Raw genomic sequence first — 23,821 nt, forward strand, 5'->3', positions numbered from 1 at the left:
TTTCAGTTCATTCTTTGTGCAGGTGAGCCAGGAAATGGTTAATTATAGCTTTCCATTATGCTCTAAGTGGGAAACTATTTTTTATGGTTTCCAAAAAACAACAACACACACACAAGAAAATGGAACCATGATTTGAAGTTGGAGGCTATTTACATTCCCTGTTGGAACACAAAGCAAATGTTGGTTTGATCAAAATCATCTATGATAAGATAAATTAGTACCAGTTTATTGATTTGATTTAGATTTTTAACTCGTCTTTATTACTTTTTAAGTAACTCAAGGCAGCAGACATACCTAATCCTCCTCCCATTTTCCCCACAACAACAGCCCTTTGGAGTTGGGCTGAGAGAGGAGGATTGGCCTTAAATCAGTCACCCAGTTAGATTTCATGGCTAAGGTGGGACTAGAACTCACAGTCTCCTGGTTTCTCCTGATTACTTTCTTTCCCTCTGTAACTATTGGAACACATTAAGTTGTTTTAAAAATTTCTAGATTATTAAAGAAAGCAGCTAAATGTCTGAAAATATCACTCTCATTTGCCATGAGTATTTGAAACTGTTTGAGATTATGTATATACTGTTGCTGAAAAATGTTACTAAAGTAAAGAATATATTACAGGTTCTGTGAATTCATGTACATTTATTCTTAAATGATATTTTTAATTTTATTATGAGAGTACTGTAGATCTTACATTCTCCATACAAGTTGGTACTTTGGAGAACTCATGCAAATATCAATATATGAAAATTATCATTACAGTATTGAAAAGTATTGTAAAGTACAGTATATAACATACCATCATTAGGCACATGTTCAAATTTGTGGGAACAAATCTTGCCCATTCCTAGGAATGCATCTGTGTGGCCTGACATAGAATCAGAAATGAGGCTTACCAGCAAAACTAATGGATATAGGCTTGCATAAGAAATTTTGGATTGTGTAGTTAAATAATTCAAGAATGGTTTACTTGCAGATACACCTGAAATGGAGGGGAAATGGGGTAAATATAAATGTGACCCCATGAGAACATCCAAAGAAAGCAATAGCTTATTATAATTTTATTGTATTTTTGAGTTCCAGAAAGAGTTACTTCATTTTGTAAAATTTTAAAAAACAATAACAGTGGTGTTAAAAGCTGTACAAGCCAAGAATTGCTTAATAATTCAGTCTGTGACAGCTCAGCTTGTAAGTAAATTACCCTTTTCTGCTGAGCTTGCTAAGTCATCTGATTTTTGTTGGGTTGAGAGATGCATAGTTGAAGATGTAGGTCTCCTAGTCTGCTTTACAGTTTAGAATAGTGGTTCCATCCAACTTCTATAATATTGTAGAGTATAGAAAAGAATAGGTCCAGTTCAAGACACTTTTCTAAACTTTTAGGGTGATTTGGTAAGGAAGGGTAGTTTTGATTGTCCATTTAATTGCACAGCTTTTCTCTTCATTTTGATTTTTGTTGTTAGTTAATGTTGGAAATTCTGGTTACAATGATACTTTTACAAATGTCAGTTACAGAAATTACATCTCAAAATGAAGTGGACAGATGTACAGTGGTGAACTGCTTCCACTATCTTTATTAGTTTATGTGCTAATTTAGTCAGTAGATTTCATTAAAATGGGCACAAAGCTTACTAAATACAGGTGTGTGTGTGTGTGTGTGTGTGTATAATTTCACAATTTTAAAGTTTTGTGAATATAAAATTCTAAAATCAAGAATTTTGAACTTTTAATATAATGGGATAAAGACTGAAAAAGAACCATTTTATACACTGTAACCTAGTTTCATAATGATAGTAAGTTTCAACTCAGAGTTCATACTTAGGGAGTGTCAATTGCGGACATCAAAGAAGACTGAATGCTACTTAGAGCAATGAATTTGCATGTTTTTCATTTTGTCACCATCCTGTTTTTAAATAAGAACTGGGATGCAAATGCAGATAAATAAAGGTTGTAAATGACCTATATATTAATACTTTCTGCATTTAACCTAAGTATAGTAAATCTGCTTAACTTTTGATGGGAAATCTCCAAGGAATTCCAGAACCAGACACGAAAGGTGGGGGGGAAAATCCTGCAATATAAAATAGAAAAACATTTCCACATTGCTGGTAAAAGAATAACATGGACATATCCATGAAATCAGAAGGAACTGAATTTAACCTGAAACAGACATTATTTCTTTTTACTGCAATAAGATGGAAATCAGTAATTGGCTTAGTTAAGAGATTTGTTAATCAGCCATTAAGGGTTTTTTAAAAACAAAAATAATAATTGTGGACTTTACATAAAACTTTGTAGATGCTGATGATGCAAAACTATCTGCAAGGCCTTCACAGCATCACAATTTGTAATTGTGCAATTATAAGGTTGTAATTTGAACAATTCCACCGCCAAGCTAGAAGACACGGGTTTGGTTAAACAAAGACCAAAACACTGAAAATTTAGCAGTGCACTCTAGTGATAGATTGGTATATTGGAGAAATGTTTAATTTCTGTGTAGTTCTGTGTAATGGTGCACAAGCATGTATGTGCAGATCTGAAAAATGTTGGCTTGTGCTCAGCTCACACAAGTGGCAATAATTTTTTCCTTGAATAAGAAGAATCCCCTTTGCTCAAAATAATTGCCACTGATGCATTAAGAATTCATGTCTTTATTACAGAATTCATGTCTTTATTACATGTCAATGGAAGTTAAAGAAACAGAAACCAAAAAGGGAGAGAGAAAAAAGAAATTTAAGAAGAGAAGATTAATTCAGCTGAAATCCTAACTCTAAAAGAAATTCATGCCCAAATAGGGATCTTGCTTTCCCAAGTTCACCCTGGTTTTTAGCCACAGCTGGGGAAGAACTCAAACAGGAACAAAAGCAAAAGGCCAAAACAGAAATGGACCTGCCCCTTTCAGTTTTTAAAAGCCTACCCGAGAGATTTTAGCTCCTGTTTCTAAATGGCCTTTCAGTCTTCATTTTTGTGAGCTTTTGTGTTTTTCTATCCTTTTGTTTCCATTACCAGGCCACGTTTTCCTATATCTCTTTCTATTTCTCAATCTTGCAGAATAGGATTTCCCTCCCATTTTCTGGCTGCCTGTTTAATAATAATAATAATAATAATAATAATAATAATAATAATAATAATAATAATAATAATAATAATAATAAGAAGAAGAAGAAGAAGAAGAAGAAGAAGAAGAAGAAGAAGAAGAAGAAGAAGAAGAAGAAGAAATAGAAGAAGAAGAAATAGAAGAAGAAGAAGAAGAAGTTGGAAGAGACCTTGGAGTTCATCTAGTTCAACCCCCTGCTCAGGCAGGAAACCTTATACCATTTCAGGCAAATGGCTGTCCAGTCTCTTCTTAAAAACCTCCAGTGTTGGAGCATTCACCACTTCTGGAGGCAGGCTGTTCCACTGGTTAGTTGTTCTAACTGTCAGGAAGTTTCTCCTTAGTTCTAGGTTGCTTCTCTCCTTGACTAGTTTCCATCCGTTGCTTCTTTTCCTGCTTTCAGGTGCTTTGGAGAATAGCTTGCCTCCCTCTTCTTTGTGGCAGCCCCTTAGATATTGGAACACTGCTATGTCACCCCTCACCCTTCTCTTCATTAAACTACACATACCCAATTCCAGCAACCGTTCCCTATATGTTTTAGCCTCCAGCCCTCTAATCATCTTTGTTGCTCTTCTCTGTACTCTTTCTAGAGTCTCAACATCTTTTTTACATTGTTATTAAACAATTCATCTGTCTCATAAATTAACAATGTGTATGGTTTTCTAAAGGTCCTTCTTACATGGTAGTGCTGTTTTCATTCTCCTGTCCCTCTTAAATCTGACTGTAGATGGTATTCTTCTGACCTTGAAATGGCAAGTCAGGAAACTGTGAGCCCATCAATATTCTCTTTCCAGCTGACTAGTAGGAGAGTACAAAAAAAAATATTATTCGGTAATTTACCTAAACTACAAGAAATCTCGGAGCAAAAAAAGATACCACTCTATACATACACATACATGCTCTCAGGGGAGGGGGAGCTAAATAGAATGCATGTACACATTCGTGTTTCTGGTAGGTAATCTCCATGTTTATCTACTTTTTTTTAAAAAAGAAAACTTTTTACAATCAGCTTGAATAATTGTTGCAAAGGAATAGCTGCAGAAATGCCAGGACCCCATTCCATTGTTGCACTGAAAAGTTTCTAGGAGGTGGAAGGTTCTTGCTAAGTAAAACAATAGTATGGGGGCAGTTTTGCAATTAGGTTCTGTTCCCAACAGCTAAAACGATACTTTGCAAGGCACCGCTGCATTTGAGATCAAGTACCGTATACATCTTTACCTTCTCCGACCAAAAGCAAGGAAGGAAAAGAAATGGCTAGACTCTTTCTTCTTTGACTATCCACCTGAAAGTAGTTAAACAAAAGAGCAGCCTGGTCTATAGCAGGCTAGCTGGCTTTATGCCAGAAACAATGGGAAGCAGACAAGGCTGTTGTCAACATCATCCCCATTTCCTTTGCTGGGGTTACCGTGCTGTCTGGAACAATTCCAAGAAGCAGAACTGACAAGTCTTGGCTGTGGTCTAAGGTGGATTCTGCAGGATGATGTACTTCTGAAAGGTTGCCATGAGGGGAATCTTGTCAGGCTGCCTTTTTCTTTTAAGGACTTATGAGCACATCAGCTGAATCCCAGGAGCCGGGGAGGTGGGCTGAGGCCAGAGTTACAGGAAAACAGATCACCCAGAAGCTCTGCAGTACTTCAGTGATGCAAATGGAAAAACTATCTCCCCCACCCCATCCACCCAGGGTTTGGGTTAGACCGCACCTGAGCCAAAAAATAAATCAGCTCATCTGCCCAACATATGTACTGTACTGTGCTTGAGATTGCACACCCCCAGATCTGATTCTGGAGGAGCATAATGCCTCCCTGTGGCAGCAATGTGAGTTCTAAGCGTAAAGCAGACTGGAATATATTGTTCCAATTAGGCCACTTGGGAGACATGGAGGGGGCTCAGAGACGAACTGGTGGGGTGTGTGGGTTGGATAGAAAGAAATAGGTTCTGAGGAAGATACTGAAAGGGAGGGAGTTGAGAGGTTGGTTGGTGAAGGATTAGCATGAGAAACATTTTGAAGTTAACGAATCGGTGTGAAATATCAGAATTGTCTAGAAGCAGTCTGGATCTCTAAGACTTAGAGGTAATTAGTACGGTATGTAGCAGATTCAGATTAGGGTTTCAATTAGGAGTCTGCCACTTTTTTTTTTACTGAGGTAAATCTTGTTTAAATTTACGCTGTAGTTTGATCTTACTTAATATTTAAATATTTCATTGGAAAATGATACAAGTTAGAGCAAACAGACCAATCACCTTTTCTAAGAAACAAGGGTCAGAGGTCCTGTCAAAGAATTTTCTTCTCTAAAGGCCATTTAATATGTGGCATAACAAACTTGTGACAGTAGATTTGTTTACTTACTGTACAGTCTGAAAATATTTTACTTTCAGACTTTAGAGTAGTAAACAAATCTATTGTCACAAGGTTGGTTGGTTAGTTAGTTAGCCAGCTTTGTTTGTTTAACGTTGTCATTTTAAACAACCATTTTTAAAAGGGAAAGGGGAAAAAACAGGAAACTGTAACATCCTCTAAAATGAATGTTCAAAGCTGTTTCTCCTGTAAAGAACTTTGATAATTCAACTACATTTTGCCTCAAATTGCAACCTTTATTCTAAAGAAATCTGAACGGGCCACAATAGCAGATGAAAAAACACTGTTGCTGCCACCTGTTCTTCCGATGGTTAATTTGTAGCTTTTCAAAACCTGAAATTAAAGTCATTATCTATAGGGAAGGCATGCTTTTCAGAAAATTGATTTTGCTGCAATAGATGATTTGGTGTGACCTCTATTATCCCAGATAACAAGATATTGTGTTATGTCTGCCTCTGCAGATCAGTTTTAGAATCTTTGGGTTTTCTGCTTGTCTCCTGCATATAAACAAGCTGGAAATGCCCAGTTTAAGAAATCCTGCTCCACATTTCAACCCTGTCCTCTGCTTTGGTTACAATGACAAATTGGAATTTCATCCAAACCAAGGTTAACACAGCCCTGGTTGGTGGATTCCCTTCTAATTTTTTTCATCTCTTTTAAGGACTGGTGGAGTAAAAGTATGTTATAGTTCTCCCCGAAACTAGAAAGGGAATAATTGTTAGAATACTTGTTAATTTCACCCAGAAAGAAAGGGCCAGCATTTCCATCACTGCCAACTGTTTAACACCTTTTTTCCTCTACTACAGTTTTAGAGTTCATCGAGTTATATATCTCAATGCTACAGTTTTGTGGTTGTTGTTAATTGCAAAGTCATGTCCGATTCATCGTGACCCCATGGACAACGTTCCTCCAGGCCTTCTTGTCCTTTCCCATCTTCTGGAGTCCATTTAAGCTCACACCTACTGCTTCAGTGACTCCATCCAGCCACCTCATTCTCTGTCGTCCCCTTCTTCTATTGCCCTCAATCTTTCCCAGCATTAGGCTCTTCTCCAGTGAGTCTTTTCTTCTCATTAGGTGGCCAAAGTATTTGAGTTTTAACTTCAGGATCTGGCCTTCTAAAGAGCAGTCAGGGTTGATCTCCTCTAGGACTGACCTGTCTGAACGCCTTGCAGTCCAAGGGATTCGCAGGAGTCTTCTCCAGCACCATAGTTCAAAGGCCTCAGTTCTTTGGCGCTCAGCCTTTCTTATGACCCAACTTTCATAGCATACATTGCAACTGGGAAAACCATGGCCTTGACTATAAGCACTTTTGTTGGCAGGGTGATGTCTTTGCTTTTTAGTATTTATTTATTTATTGATGGGATTTATATCCCGCCCTATCTCCCGAAGGACTCAGGGTGGCTAACAACAAAACATATAATAAGTACAGAAAACAAGATAAAAATAAAATTGAGAACATCTGTGCAATAAATTAAAATTAGAGAATTTAAAAAATAAATTAAAAATACTAAATATAAATTAATTAAAATGCCTGTCAGTCCAGGTCAGCCTGGTGGAACAGGAGTGTTTTGAGGCCGCGGCGAAAGATTTGGAGGTTTTGGGCCATCCGAAGCTCAGGGGGGAGCTGATTCCATAGGGCTGGCGCTCCCACAGAGAAGGCCCTCCCCCTGGGGGTCGCCAGCCGACATTGCCTAGCTGACGGTACCCTGAGGAGGCCTTCTCTGTGTGAGCGTACTGGACGATGGGAATTTGTTCCCGGCAGCAGATGGTCCTGCAAGTATCCTGGACCTAAGCCATGTAGGGCTTTAAAGGTAAGTACCAGCACGTTAAATCTCACCCGGAGGGCAACTGGTAGCCAATGCAGCTCACGCAGGAGTGGTGTAATATGGGAGTATCGGGGAGCTCCCATCACAACCCGTGCAGCTGCATTCTGCACCAGCTGAAGCCTCCGGGTGGTCTTCAAGGGCAGCCCCATGTAGAGAGCATTACAGTAATCAATACGGGAGGTAACGAGTGCGTGGGTGACTGTACGTAGGGCATCTTGGTCCAAAAAGGGGCGCAATTGGTATATAAGACGAATCTGTGCAAATGCCCCCCTAGCCATGGCTCCAATATGATCTTCAAAACGGAGTCGTGAATCTAGGAGGACGCCCAGATTGCGTGCTCTATCAATGGGAGGTAACATCTTTCCTCCTATAGTCAGAGATGGAACCTCTTGGACTAAACGAGATGACGGTATGTACAGCCACTCAGTCTTGGCCAGGTTGAGTCAAAGCCTGTTTTCTCCCATCCAAATCTGTACCGCTTCCAGGCAACGGGACATCACATCGAGGGCATCACTGGGTTGGTTCGGGGTGGAGATGAATAGCTGGGTATCATCAGCATATTAATGATATTTCACCCCGAAGCTACGGATGATCTCTCCCAGCGGCTTCATATAGATGTTGAACAGGAGGGGCGAGAGCACCGAACCCTGAGGCACTCCACATTTAAGAGGCCTAGGGCTTGACCTCTGCCCTCCTGCCAACACCGTCTGCGAACGGTCCGAGAGGTAGGAGGAGAACCACCGCAGAACGGTGCCTCCCACTCCCAGCCCCTCAAGACGGCGCAGTAAGATACCATGGTCGATGGTATCAAAAGCCGCTGATAGATCTAATAGGACCAGGACAGAGGAATAACCTCTATCTCGGGCCCGCCAGAGATCATTCACCAGCGCGACCAATGCCGTCTCCGTGCTGTGCCCTGGTCTGAAACCCGATTGGTACGGATCTAGATATTCAGCTTCCTCCAGGTTCAAAGGGAGCTGTCGTGCCACCACGCTCTCAACGACATTCGCAAGGAAGCGAAGGTTGGAGACAGGACGGAAGTTGTTTAAAACAGCTGGGTCCAGTGCCGGTTTCTTGAGGAGGGGCCTTACCACCGCCTCTTTCAAGGCAGCAGGGAAGTACCCTTCACTCAGTGAGGCATTGATAACTGCTAGGAGCCAGCCTCATGTAACCTCCCGAGATGCATAGACTAGCCAGGAGGGACACGGGTCCAACAAACATGTGGCGGCACTTAGTTTCCCCATGATCTTGTCCACTTCATCCGGAGTCACAGGATCGAACTCTTCCCAAATGTACTCGGCCAACTTCATCGTTTTCCTCTCGTTAGATACTGCCCAGTCAGAGTCCAGACCAGCCCGAATCTGAGCAATTTTGTCCACCAGATATTTACTAAATTCCTCAGCCCGTCCATGTAGGGGGTCCTCTCCCGTCTCTTGACTTAAAAGGGAGCGGACCACTCTAAATAGGGCGGCCGGGCGATTATCTGCGGACGCAATGAGGGTGGTGAAGTAGGCGCGCTTTGCCACCCTCATTGCCACGAGATAAGATCTAGAAAAGGATCTTAACTGTGTTCGGTCAGACTGACTGGTTCTCCAAATGCTCTCTAGGCCCCTTCTCTGGCGTTTCATCTCCTGCAGGTCCTTGGAGAACCAAGGAGCGAGTCGGGACTTGCGCCGGGTCAGAGGCCGCAAAGGGACAACGTGGTCTAGCGCCTCCGAAGCAGCCTGTTGCCAGGCATTAACTAAGGACTCGACCGGGTTGTGGGAGAGGGAGGTGGGAATCGGTCCAAGCGCCATGTGGAATTTATCTGGGTCCATCAGGCGCCTGGGGCAGAACCACCTGGTCGGTTCCGCCTCCTGACAGTGGGGGGTGACGTGACAGAGGCCCAACCGCAGGAGATAATGGTCTGTCCATGAAAGGGGTTGTGATGTTGGAGTAACCCCACCCAGTCCATTTAGCCACTGCCCAGAGACAAAAATAAGATCAGGCATGTTTCCTCCCTCGTGAGTTGGGTCCTGAGTAATTTGAGTCAGGTCCATGGCCGTCATGGAGGCCATGAACTCTCGGGCCAACTTCTGATGCACTGCCCAGGGAAGGTAGATTAAAGTCTCCCAGTACCATAAGTTTTGGAAATTCGACCGCCAATCCTGAGATGGCGTCAGGTAGCTTGGGTAGAACCGTTGCTGTGCTGCTTGGTGAAAGGTATGCCAGAAGTAGGCCCAACTGACCACCAGGACCCCATCTTAAGAGGAGGGATTCACATCCGTCTATCTGAGGGGCAGTGGCCTCCCGCGGATGGAGGGTCTCTCTGATAACGACCGCCACGCCACCTCCCCTACCCTGAACTCGAGGTTGATGTAGCACACGGAAACCTGGAGGGGATAAAACAGTCAGAGGGACCCCTCCCTCTGGGCCCAACCAGGTTTCTGTGATGCATGCCAGGTCTGCGTCTTGCTGTCTAGATTTGCCATGGCTTTCCTCCCGAGGAGCAAGCGTCTTTTAATTTCTTGGCTGCACTCCCCATCTGCGGTGATCTTGAAGCCCAGGAAAATAAAATCTGTCACTACCTCCATTTCTTCCCCATCTATTTGCCAGGAATTGAGTGGGCCGGATGCCATGATCTTGGTTTTCTTAATGTTAAGTTTTATATCTGGTTATTTGGCCTAGAGACATCACCCTGCCAACAAAAGTGTGTATAGTCAAGGCTATGGTCTTCCCAGTTGCAATGTATGGCTGTGAAAGCTGGACCATAAGTTGGACCATAAGAAAGGCTGAGCGCCAAAGAATTGAAGACTTTGAACTATGGTGCTGGAGAAGACTCTTGCAAGTCCCTTGGACTGCAAGGTGATCAAGCCGGTCAGTCCTAGAGGAGATCAACCCTGACTGCTCTTTAGAAGGCCAGATCCTAAAGCTAAAACTCAAATACTTTGGCCTCCTAATGAGAAGGAAGGACTCACTGGAGAAGAGCCTAATGCTGGGAAAGATTGAGGGCAATAGAAAAAGGGGACGACAGAGAATGAGGTGGCTGGATGGAGTCACTGAAGCAGTAGGCATGAGCCTAAATGGACTCCAGAAGATGGTAGAGGACAGGAAGGCCTGGAGCAACATTGTCCATGGGGTCGCGATGGGTTGGACACGATTTTGCAACCAACAACAACATTTGGCCTACAAGGGAAAACTTGGAACTTTAAAAAAAATTCACCAGTTAAAACAAACATAATGAACAGTCTTTCATAGCAGCTTGTTAAAAATAAAATAAGCAACACTGCCTCCCCCAGAAATCCAATCTTTTGTGTCAGACAGCTGAGCAGTTTTGTAAGAAATGGCATAGGAGGCAGAGATAGAACCAGTAGGCAAGTCGTGTCCACCAGCTAGCTGGAAAGATAGTAAAAAGTAAAATTAAGTATTGGTTATATATGTGAACTATGAAATGAGATTAGAATATCTATTTTTGGGAAATCACTAGATCCAGGCCTTTTTTCAAAATGTGAAATATACTTCTTAGGATACAAAATGAAATTCCACAAAAATATGACTATATACTTATCTGCCCCTTAAAGAATGTTTTAAAAAAGGGATATTATTTTTTATGATGGCATTGTAAAAATTTGAACATTCTTTAGCTCATATATTTGATCTTCTGTTATACTCTTGTGGGGAGTTAAAAACAACCCATACGGGTAATATAATCTTGAGAAGAAATAGAGTTAAAGATCCCAATGTGATGTTGAACTACATCCCCAGAACACGACGTCTGCCATCTCATGAAGAGCACCATTGATAGAATGTTTCAGTGTTTCTCAAACTTGACCACTTTAAGCCATGTGGACTTCAACTTGCAGAATTCTCCAGCCAGCATGCTGAATTCTGGGAGTTTAAGTCCACATGGTCAAGTTTGAAAAATAGTATAACAGAATACAGAATAACAGAATTGGAAGGGACCTTAGAGGTCTTCTAGTTCAACCCTCTGCTCAAGCTGGAGACCCTATACCATTTCAGATAAAGGGCTGTCCAATATCTTCTTTAAAACCTCCAGTGTTGGAGTACTCACAACTTCAGGAGACAAGTTGTTCCACTTGTTAATTGTTCTAACTGACAGAAACTTTCTCTTTAGTTCTAGGTTGGTTCTCTCCTTGATTAGTTTCCATCATTGCTTCTTGTCCTGCCTTTGCGCGCTTTGGAGAATAGGTTGACCCTCTCTTCTTTGTGGCAACCACTGAGATATTGGAACACTGCTATCATGTCACCCCTCGTCCTTCTCTTCATTAAAGTAGACCAGGGGTAGGCAACCTTGGCTCTTTTATGACTCATGGACTTCAACTCTCAGAATTCCTGAGCCAGCCTGGCTCAGCTTGGAAACCTCTTCCTTTTCCCTCAGCGTGGTTGGCTCAGGAATTCTGGGAATTGAAGTCCATGAGTCATAAAGCAGCCTAGGCCTAGGCCAGGGGCAGGCCACCTTGGCTCTTTTATGACTCGTGGACTTCAACTCCCAGAATTCCTGAACCAGCATGGCTCAGCTTGGAAACCTCTCTTTTCCCCCTCAGCATGGCTGGCTCAGGAATTCTGGGAGTTGAAGTCCACGAGTCATAAAAGAGCCAAGGTTGCCTACCCCTGAACTAGACATACCCAATTCCAGCAACCCCTAATCATCTTTGTTGCTCTTCTATGTACCGTACTCTTTCCAGAGTTTCAACATTTTTTATATATTGTGGCAACCAAAATTGGATGCAGTATTTCAAGTGTGGTCTTACCAAGGCATTATAACATTGTATTAACACTTTATGTGATCTTGATTCTGTCCCTTTGTTAATGCAGCCTAAGACTGTCACTATCAAATTTAGGGCATGAGCAAGGTTGTCTTGTACTGTTTTTTGTTATCATTCAGCAAGACTCTGGTAGTGGGATTAAAAAAAGAAATCTGAGTTGGCCTATCTGAGAATTGGGTCCTTTATGTACATAGGTTTGATCTTGAAGAACAATTCTATCTATCATGCTTAAATAATTTTGATTGGATATTACAAAAACGTAAATGATAGCCTTGCCAGAGCATCTGTTAGTTTTCCCATCTATTTAGTGGTGTATTGGACTGACCTTTATTAGAGATTGGTTGCTTCTGACCCACGGCACTTTGAGCAGGACAGGAGAGGCTCAGTGCTGGAAGTACCAGGAAGTGAAGGAAGAGAAATAGATGGTAGCTTGCTGTAAACTCACTTTCCCTTCCAAAAATCAATGTGAAACTTATATTGACTTAGCCAGTCAGATAACTTTTGCTTCCTTTTATTGTTCTATCATCTGCTCTAATTTAAACAGAGAATCTATTGAGCAAGTGGATGGCAGTGTCAAGATGATAGCTTTAATTTTAATTTTCCTGTCTTTTTTTTTCTTCCTGCAGTCCCAAAATCCATTAAGGAGGAAAAGGCAGAATTGCAATGCAATGCAATATAATACTGGAATTAGCCTTTTGCAGGCACCATACTTTGCCAAGAACATTGCAACATTGTATCTCATTTTCATGAAACTATTTGATTTATTTCCTATCTTTTCTTCAGGTGGTATATCTTGGGGTTTTCCTTTATTTTATTACACAAAGCCACTCTGGATGGTAGGCTTAGCTGAAAAGTGGGACAAGAGAGCTAAAATACAGTGAATTATGTTTTAGATTTTATGGCTGATGTGGGGTGTTACAGGTAGTCCTTGACTTATAACCATTCATTTAGTGACCTTTCAAAGTTACAACAGCACTGAAAAAAGTGATTTATGACCACCTTTCATATTTACAACTGTAGTGGCATCCCCATGGTCACGTGGTCAGAATTGGAATGCTCGGCAACTGGCATGCAGTTGCAGTGTTTCAGGATCATGTGATCACCTTTTGTGACCTTCTGACAAGCAAAGCCAATGGGGAAGCCAGACTCACTTAACAACCATGTTACTAACTGAACAACTGCAATGATCCACTTAACAATTATGGCAAGAAAGATTGTAAAATGAGTCAAAACTCACTTAACTGTCTTGTTTAGCAATGGAAATTTTGGGCTCAATTGCGATCGTAAATCAAGGTAAAGAGATCCCTGCAGATTTTACTCCACTAGTTGTTGCCAAATAAAGGGGGTGGTGCTCATCTCCGTTTCAAGGCCATTGAGTCAGTGCTGTCCGAAGACATTTTTGTGTTCTTGTGGCCAGCATGACATCATGAAGCACTGTTACCTTCCCACCAAAGGATACCTATTTATCTACTTGCATTTGCATGCTTTCAAACAGCTAGGTGGGCAAGAGCTGGGACAAGTAAGGAGAGCTTTCCTCTTCGCGTGGCCCTTGGGTCTCAAACCTGGGCTGCCGGCTTTCCAGCCCACAAGCCTTGTGTCTTAATGGTTAAGTCACTGGGCCACCCCTGAAAGTCGAGGGCTACTTGTATAATTGTCGCTCTCTAGCCCTTTTTGGAGACTGTAGTTCTGTGCTCTTTTACCTTTGAACAAGCATCATGGAACATGGGGAGTACTTCCAAGGGCATTTCCATATAGGTACCATCACCAAACCACCTTTGCTCTCAGTAAAATTAAAGAGGTGGGATCTGATTAGTGGTTAAATGAGAGTTCATCAGGTAACCCCATGTTTATAGAGTGAGTTGGGAAATTAAAACAAAAAAAATTGAAAGAATTGAATGGTAAACTTCCTCAGTGCTATCAAGAAAAATGTGAGAATCAGTTCTCTGAAGGTTGCAAGTAAAACAGCCTGAAATTAGGCTACCTTTCTAATAATACAGAGATACAGTGGCAGAAATCATCCTGTCATGGTTCCGATAGATGAGACCAGTAGAAATAAGAATTCCGAGGCAATTGATTTCCGCAAAAGAACACATTTAATGGCTACATAGTGTCGGCAGGAACAAAGGTGAAACCAAGACTGAAAGTTTCCCCCCTCAAGGTTACAAAATAACAAGTTGTACTTCCCACCCCTGCAAAATATGTCATAAATCACAATCCTCAATTAACTACTTTGGCGGGCTTTCTAATGGAAGCTCCAGCCCGCCAAAACTTAGGTAGCTTGACCTTGGTTCCCACAGAACAGTTATTGTTATGTCTAAACTAAAAGAATACATCTCCCCCCTCCCATTGCTGTGGCAACCAAAAATGAAGTGAAGATGGCTGCAGCCAAAATCGTTTGAAAGTTGACACATCCTTTGTGTCCAAAAGAGTGGGTTCAAACTGTTATATTTTATGGGTGGGAAAGAGAAGTGCAGGGATTTGAATGTGGTTAGAATTCTTTCATAAGGGCAGTTCCTACCTTTACTAATAAATTTTCTTCGCATTGGTTGTCTTGGAGAAGCTCTACCTATGCCAGCTTCCTGATGAGGCAGTTAAAAACAATTTTGACATCACATGCCTATTTAAGAAACCAAGCTTCATTGAAAGGAGAGTACCTACTTTGCAAATCATGAATAAGATTATAGTTCTTTGCTCATATAGCCATATTGGGAAAAGAATTCATACTGTACTTTTGGCAATTTGAAAAAAATATGGGAAGTGAAGCCTAATTCCAATGTTAAACAGAAAGCTGACTAGTAACCTTAAACAAGGGGATACTACACTTATTCCTTGCTCAACATTACACCATTAGCTAAGCATTCAATCTATTCTTGCACAATTTAGTGCCATCATGTACCATCCTTGCTATATTCAGCATCCAAGTTTCAACTCCAGCACAAAAAAATCCATAATTCATATCTATTCATTTTATCACACACTTTTGTCACAATGAATATACCGTAATAATTTTACAACAGTAATTTTTCTTTCTCATATTCATGTTTCTCAATTACTTAATGAACAGCAAAAATCTGATCTATGATGACCTCTCCCAGATTAAAGCTACACTGCACTTTCCAGATGTTGTACATTGCCACTTTCTAGGCACACTTAACAAGTTTGTTTATCTCACATTCACTCTTTTTAAATGTCCTTTTGTGCAAGTGAACAGTAACAGCATTCTTCCAATCTTCAGGCACAGATGCATATTTACAAACAAATCAGAGCCACTCCAAAAGCAAATCATATCCATATTTTAACGTTTCTGCTCCAATACTATCTACCTCTTCATCCTTACATTTTTCATCATTTTCTTGGTGCTTTCTTGGGCACTTAACAGCAATTATTTCAATTCCAATCTTCAACTTATTGTTATCATTCTTATATCAATCTTTATTCTTTCTAGTATTCTCGTACTTCAATTTCAATCCAAATAATTTTATACTTTAGTTTTAATAGCATACACTCTGCTGGAGGATCTGCCTTAACCCAAGTTTCTTCATCAAAGGTGCAGTTTTTCCTGCATGTTCTCTCCTGTTCTTCACTGTTTCTTGCTGTCTTTGTAGCTTTATGTTCACATTATGCAATGTATTTTATTATTTTTGGCAGCAATCATTCTTATGTGCATTCTTCCATCATCTGTAGTCTCTGTTGAATTAATATTTCCATGAAGCATCCTTTTTTCAGACAACTTAACATAACTCATCATACTTCTGTTGCATGCTCTATATGATGTTCTTTTTCACTCTGTTCTAAGAAACTTCCATATCCGCTTTCCTTTCCTTACAACTAATCCACTTTTCATTAAGGTTGGATATATTATCTAATTGTATTGATAATTGTCTATTAATACAGTATTGTTTCATGATTAATTAATTGTGCCATCAGTGTCAACTCTTAGTGACCATATAGATTTTTTTTCATGATAGCAATAGCAATAGCAGACTTTATATACCCCTTCACAGTGCTTTACAGCCCTCTCTAAGCAGTTTACAGAGTCAGCATATTGCCCCCAATAATCTGGGCCCTCATTTTACCAACCTCGGAAGGATGGAAGGCCAAGTTAATCCTGAGCCCATCAGGCTCAAACTCCAGACTATGGGCAGAGTTAGTCTGCAGTACTGCATCAGGTCTCATGACGATCTGTTCCTAATCTTTAGACCAGAGTCCCCAACCCCCGATCAGTGGAACAATCCCAGGCCGCAGCATGCCAGCAACTGGTCCGCACAAACAAGCAAAGCCCCATCCATTGGATGGAGGCAGCACACAAAACTATGCACTTTTTGGTCCATGGAAAAACCTCTCTCCACAGAACTGGTCCCTGGTGCCCAAAAGATTGGGGACCTCTGTGTTTTGACTCTCAACTCGTCTTGGAACCATGGGTAACAATTGTGTCTTTGAAGGCATTTGCACAAATCCCTCTTATATACCAATTGTGCCTATTCCTGGATCAGGAAGTCTGCTCACAGTGACTCATACCCTAGTCACCTTTCATCTAAACTACTCCAATACACTGTACGTGCACTGTACTGAAAGCCATCTGGAATCTGCAGCTGGTCCCAAATGCACTAGTCCAACTTTGAACAGTGTACCTAAATTGCACTGGTTCCTGATAAGCTTTGGGTTATCACCTATGAAGCCTTTCGTGGTACTGGTTTGTGTTATTTGCAGAACTTCCTGTGTCCCAAATTTTCTACTCATATTATGAGACTGGCAGAGTGGGCATACTTCAGGTTCTTCCATGAAACAGTGCCACTTAGTGGGACCAAGGGGAATGTCTCCTCTGTCTACCTTATCGAACAGCAGTCTCCTTGACCTTTCTGTCCTTCCACAGGCTCCCTAAACACAGCTTCTCCACCAAACATTAGGCTAAACTAGGATGAGCATGTAGAAAATGTAAATCTCTTGAAGGAGAAATACGTGAAGTGTTAATACCACTTTATAATGCCTTGGTAAGGCCACACTTGGAATACTATATCCAGTTTTGGTCACTACGATGTAAAAAAGATGTTGAGACTCTAGAAATAGTGCAGAGAAGAGCAACAAAGATGATCAGGGGACTGGAGGCTAAAACATATAGGGAACGGTTGCTGGAATAGGGTATGTCTAGTTTAATGAAGAGAAGGGCTAAGGATGACATTATAGTAGTATTCCAATATTTCAGGGGTTGCTACAAAGAAGTGGGACTTAAGCTATTCTCCAAAGCACCTGAGGGCATGACAAGAAACAATGGATGGAAACTAATCAAAGAGAGAAGCAACCTAGAACTAAGGAGAAATTTCCTGACAGTTAGAACAATTAATCAGTGGAACAGCCTGCCTCCAGAAGCTGTGAATGCTCCAACACTGGAAGTTTTTAAGAAGAGACTGGACAGTCCTTTATCTGAAATGGTATAGGGTTTCCTGCCTGAGCAGGAGGTTGGACTAGAAGACCTCCAAGGTGCCTTCCAGCTCTATTGTTATTGTGGTTGTTGTTAGTTGGCTGAAAATTGCTTCTGTTGTTATTGTTATTTCTGTTGCTATTATCTCTGTTCTTTTGTTATCCTGTTGTTGTGAAGTCTTAACTGTATTATTTTATGTTATGGTTTTTATGTTTCTTGAAATTGTAAATTGCCCAGAGTTACTTCTTGTGAGTCGGGCAGCCATTGAAATATATACATACATGTGTGTGTGTGTGCGCACACACACACACACACACACACACACACACACACATATATATATACACACACACACATACATACACACATGAACATGCTTCTTTTTATGAGATCTTATCTCCCCATTTCCTATGTAATGCACTAAACCCATATCATGCAAATAGTACCTCCAATTCTTCTCCAAAGAAGATGCAAGGAAATGGGGGGTGGGCAGAAAAAAGGACAAATAATTCAGTTTACCACTAGTGTTTTGTATATTTAGGTATACTTTGAAAAGCAATCATAGACTAGCCACTAGACATTGCAAGCAGTTGCAAAGTATCTTATCCATACTTGTGCAAAAAATTAAAGCATTTTTATATAAGAATTCTGTGCAAAACTGAAAGTAGCTCCATACTTCAGTGATCTCACTCAGCTATGTTTGAAAAGTGAAATGATTTATTTTGGACCCAGCTGTGGCAAACCTGAAGCAAAACTAAATGTAGACTTTTCTTTGCAACTCTTGTGGGTGGTTGGTTTCCCCAGTACACCTCAGGAATTCTGAGTTTTACTGAGAAAAAAATGGTTTGATTTCAGGGATTTTTTTCACTCTTTCAGTTCTAAATTTCAGGAGTATCCTACAGAAGACTGATCCAATGTGGTTTTCTCTTAATGTATTTTTTCATTATAGGGTTTTGGTATATCATTTTTAATTTCACCTAGTGCTTGTAAGCCGCCCTGAGTCTTCGCAGAAGGGCGGGATATAAATGGAATTTAAAATAAAATAAAAAAAATTAAACTAATGTAGACCTCTTTCTCTCCCCCCATCACCATTACTCATTGTTCACTACTAGCATCAGTATTCCTATTCCCTTAACCATGTTGCACAATTAGAAATTTTGAAAGTGAAATACAATAATGGTGCCAGAAATAGAGTGTCTACAGCAGAGCCTTTCATTTTAAGTTAGACCAGTGATTTATATTTGAAACAGAGGCTGCATATTTTAATTTTAGTATCTATTTTTACATTATCAACAATTCTAGGTTCCATATTTTTAGCCTTAATCCTTCCCTCAGCGTTATGGAAATAACCCCGGCATTTTATGTATTCCTGAAATACTTCCCATATTTGGAGGGTCACTTGACTTTTATTTATAAGTAGTTCATACAATGCTGTTTAAAATATATGTAGCATAATGGTTTTCAGTACATAATATTCAGTGCAGAAATGTCTATGGATTTCATCAGATAACAGGTTTAGATGGTACTGATAGTGAACTAGAATTGTGATGAATGCTCTGATCCAGGCTAATAATGCCTCATTGGCATTATTAAAATTGGTGACACTTACTAATAACTACAAACCACCTTGGTCATGAAGAGCACCTCAAAGATATGTTAGGCTACAGTAGTCTTATGTATGAGACCCAGTCTGAAAATAAACAAGGACTCTAGTTAAGAAATATGTGTGAATAATTATTTTTATCTAATTTTGCCATGGATGGTTTGCCATCTCAATTTTTTAAGACTGTAAAAATATTGTTTAGCACCTATATATTATATATGCCACTTTCAGTTGAGTATTTTTAGTTTTGTTTGGTTTGGTTTTTTGCTTCATAATGTGCTTGGAACAAGCTATGACAATTTTGAAATACTTATTCTAGAAATATATAGGATACAGTAACTTTTAAAACGTGGTAGTTAAATAAAGTATCTTCAAATGTAGTACTTGTGATTATAATTATTTTCTAAGGTTTAGTTTCTTCAGCAACTTCAGCATGTTATAACCCAGCTCTTACTAATGTACATCAAAGATAAATTCTACAACCTTTCATAAGGTTAATTTGGAGTATGCATGACCAAAAGAATAACTGATACTTTCCTAAGTAAAATGGAATGGCACATGAATACATTTTAAAGCTAGGGTGACGTTCAGGACTTATCATTCTGAAGATTTTTCCCCATTTGTGTATTATCTTACTGTATTAATAGAAAATCTTGGTTAAAAAAACTTCTTAGTCATAAGCACATGCTTATGTATACAGCCTTTATTAGGTGAAAAATAGCTTCCTAAGAAACAGCAAATGTAGTAAAATTATTTTTGCAGTATTTGTGCTGATCGTATTGTATGTAATCTTTTAATACTGATCCAGGTCAATGCCTTTCTAGTACCGAATCATCAGGAACAACTGGCTTATTTTCTGCCAGAAAAATGGGAATGGCTCTCCTTTGGTTGTTCAGAAAGAAATGTGAAGGCAGGATAGTTTTTGCTGAAAGAACTGTATAGAAAACTAATAAATATTGTAAAATAAATGTACCTTAGCCTGACACTCAATCCATTTTCTAAGGCTACATGTAAGAGGTGGTATGCTGGCGTTACCTCATACCAGCTCATGAGAACCAATTGTTAAATTTTCTGGATTTTTTCAAGCCAGTCGCAAGCAATACTGCTCCACTATACTGATCAGCTATTCTGCGGGTACCAGCAGAGAACGACAGTGGCAATGGAGCTTGAAGAACCAGTTCTTAAACATTGACCCACACACCACCGGATATAAGGCTATATTCTTTGCAATGGGAAGAAGTCTTAGTCTAGGTGAGAGCACATCTAGAAAAGCAGCATTTGGAAGACTGACTCAAGTGTCTGAACAGGGAACATCCAGGAGTTTGGGTGAGAGTTTGACAGGGTCCATGTTACAGAAGATTCTAAGAAACGTGGATAGCAAAGGACATTTAATGGTAATCTATATGGTCATGTGCATTGTTTGACTTCTTGCCTGAAGAGAGCTCAAACTACTTTCTGGATTATAACATACCAGGGACTCGGGGAACTCAGATGAGAGCTATTTTAGATCAAATTGTTTAAAAATCTGACAGAATAATGACTGAGAAGGATGGGAAATCTTGTGAAACAATTAAAGGTACAATCACAAGCAATTGCTAGTAGAAGAAAAAAAAGGTACAATTGCAAGCTAATGTAGACTATTAGAAAGATCAGTGTGGATATACACAGCTTCCTGAAATGCTAAAAAGAAAAGGATATCTATAGGCAATGGAAGGAAGATTGTATAACCAAAAAAGGATATAAAGCAGTTGCCAGAAAGCTTAAAGTTCAGAAGAAGCTGAGGCTTGTGAAAAATACCCCAAACAACATAAAAGGCTCTTTCTGCTCCATCAGGAATAAAAAGGCAAAGAAGCTGTAAGACTACTGCAAAGACAAAGATATGAATTAATAATAGGAGATGGCAAAATGATGGAATACTTGTGTTTTATATTTATCTTCTCTCAGTAATGAAAAAGAACTCAGTAATGAAAAAGAACTAGTTGTCTTTAGGGGGAAAAATTAAGGTGAAATAAATAGTAATGCAAGGAACCCAGCGTATGAGCTCTTTAATTTAGAATTACAATTATCTTAATGAATGTACATTAAGATAGAAATTTACTGAGACTCTCCCTCAAAGCACTGTGGTGCATTGGCTAGGAGGCAACTTTCTCCATTGATAAGGGGAAAATCTGCAGCTGTGTCTATGTGTGTAAGGTCTTTCAGTCCTAGACCCACTCTCACACCTTTTTGTGACAATAGTGGGAAGAGAAAGTTGCAATTGAAGATAGACAAGGTGAGAGTAATATAGCATTTCATTAATTTTAAATGAACCCAACTCTCCAGGGCCAGATTCATTACATCTGATTCTACTGAAGGTAAAACCAGAGGTGATCTCAAAGTCACTAAAGTGAAATTTTTGAGTCCCAGTGAAAAACTGGCAAGGCCTAGAAAAACAAGGAAAGCCAGCATCTACATCTTCAAAAGTAGAAGATGAAGGACCTAGAAAATTACAGTTTGACAACTGTTCTGGGCAAAATCCTGAAGCAGACTATTAAACAGCATACCTGTGAGCATTTAGACAGAAATGCAAAATTGACAAGAACCAGCATGGGTTTGTCGCAAACATGTTGTTTAACTAATCTTACCTACTTTTTTGATAGATATATCAGTTTAATAGATTGGGGGTGGATGTGCTATACCAGTGGTGGCAAACTTATGGCATGCATGCCAGAGGCGGCACTCAGAGCCCTCTCTGTGGGTACACGTGCTGTGCCCCGGAGATGGCGAGGGACTGGCCCCTGCTGCCCTGGCCCCGCCCACCCAGTCTGCCAGGACCACTGTGGCCATGCCCACCTGCCACCCGATGATAGATAATAATTTAATTAATAATTTAATTTAATAATTTAATTTGTATACCGCCCTTCTCCCGAAGGACTCAGGGCGGTGAACAGGGCAATACATAATAAAAAACAGGATACAAAAATTAAAAAGTGATTAAACAACTATGCCCGTAGTAATTGATATATATTAAAAGTTAAAACTAATTATAAAAAAAAACAAAAAACCCAACCCCATCCCGTCAGACCAGGCCAGCTTGTTCAAAAAAGAAGGTTTTGAGATCGCGCCGGAAGGAGCGAAGGTCGGGGGCCATCCGGAGCTCAACCGGTAAGCGGTTCCACAGGTCTGGCGCGCGCACAGAGAACGCTCTCCCCCTGGGGGCCGCCAATCGGCATTCTTTGATCGGAGGCACCCTGAGGAGGCCCTCTCTGTGGGAGCGCACTGGACGGAGGGAAGTTGACGCCGGCCGCAGGTGTTGCCGTAGGTAATCCAGACCCATGCCATGAAGGGCTTTGTAAGTCATCACTAACACCTTGAACCTCACCCGGAGAGCAACCGGTAGCCAATGCAGTTCGCGGAGCAAAGGTGTAACATGGGAGTATCGGGAAACCCCCAAGACAACTCGCGCGGCTGCATTCTGCACCAGTTGAAGTCTCCAGGTGGACCTCAAGGGCAGCCCCATGTAGAGAGCATTACAGTAATCTAGACGAGAAGTCACGAGCGCATGAGTGACTGTACGCAAGGCATCCCGGTTCGCAACTGGCGCACCAGGCGAACCTGGGCAAAGGCCCCCCTAGTCACAGCTCCAATATGCTCTTCCAAAGAGAGCTGTGAATCTAGAAGGACCCCCAAGTTGCGAGCCCTATCTACGGGGGGTAATAGATAAGTGGGTTTTGGGTTGCAGTTTGGGCACTGGATCTCTAAAAGGTTTCCATCACTGCGCTATACCTTGATCTCAGCAAAAGATTTGTCAAAAACTTTCATAATATCCCCATTAATAAAATGATAAGCACACAGGCTAGGATACAGCTGTTAAATGAATTCATTATTGGGTGCATGCCACACAAGTAGTTCCAGATCAGCCTGGTAAATAGTATCAAATGACATGTTACAAAGCTGTACAAGGCCTTCTGTTCAACATTTTTGTTAATGATCTGAATTGAGATAGAGAATAACATTTGCAAGTGGTCAAAAACTAGGGGGAGTAGTTAACTCTTTAGAAGAGAAAGAGAAGGTTTAAAAGATCTATGCAAGCTTAAACAATGGGATAAAATTTAACACGTTAGTTTCCAGAGATTATTCCAGCGGTGTATGAGATGCTGATTTATGAATAATTATTAAATAGCTGGAAAGATAACAAAGAGGGCCAGTCCTGTATCATCTTGAAAACCTGGCATGATACTACTTTTTCAACAACTGTCTTATCACAGTAATCCCTGGTAGCAATCTAACTACACTAGTAAATTGGCTCTGCAGTATTCTCCATAGGCTGGCATTTACCAAGCTTAGGAAAATATAACTTGTATGTAAATATATACCACCTCTGAGCTTTGTCTTTGATTTGAGTGTCCTTTTAGAGATTTTTCCGGCTTAGATGCAAAATGCTGGTAAATGAATACTAATGGAGAGGATTGTCAAAGAGCAAGAGGAAATTATATGGCTGCTGAAAATTAATTATGTACTAGGACAGGGAGTATTAATTCTGCAGAAAAGACCAAAGCAATTGGTCCTTGCCCATAGGATTGGATAGTTTAAACTAGAGATAGCAAGTAATCAGTGATCTGTCTCTCTCCATTGGCAGCCAGCTAAGCACAGAGGGAAAAAGAAGATAATCTCTGACAAAGAGGGGAGGCAGAAATGTGGCCTCATCCTTTGTTAACCTGAAGCCCCTGATAGAATACTTTGAAAGGACTTTGGATTCTACACAGAAAACTGATTTAACCTTC

At 40.5% G+C, this 23,821-nt stretch overlaps 1 protein-coding gene across 5 annotated transcripts in view; it reads left to right on the forward strand.

Annotated features, from left to right (window-relative positions):
* ARHGEF3 (Rho guanine nucleotide exchange factor 3) overlaps positions 1-23,821 on the forward strand; it is a 145,010-nt gene that overhangs the window by 90,622 nt on the left and 30,567 nt on the right. The gene's annotated exons all lie outside the window — the stretch shown is intronic.

Source organism: Vipera ursinii, assembly GCF_947247035.1.
Source record: "Vipera ursinii genome assembly, chromosome: 2".
Lineage (NCBI taxonomy): Eukaryota > Metazoa > Chordata > Lepidosauria > Squamata > Viperidae > Vipera > Vipera ursinii.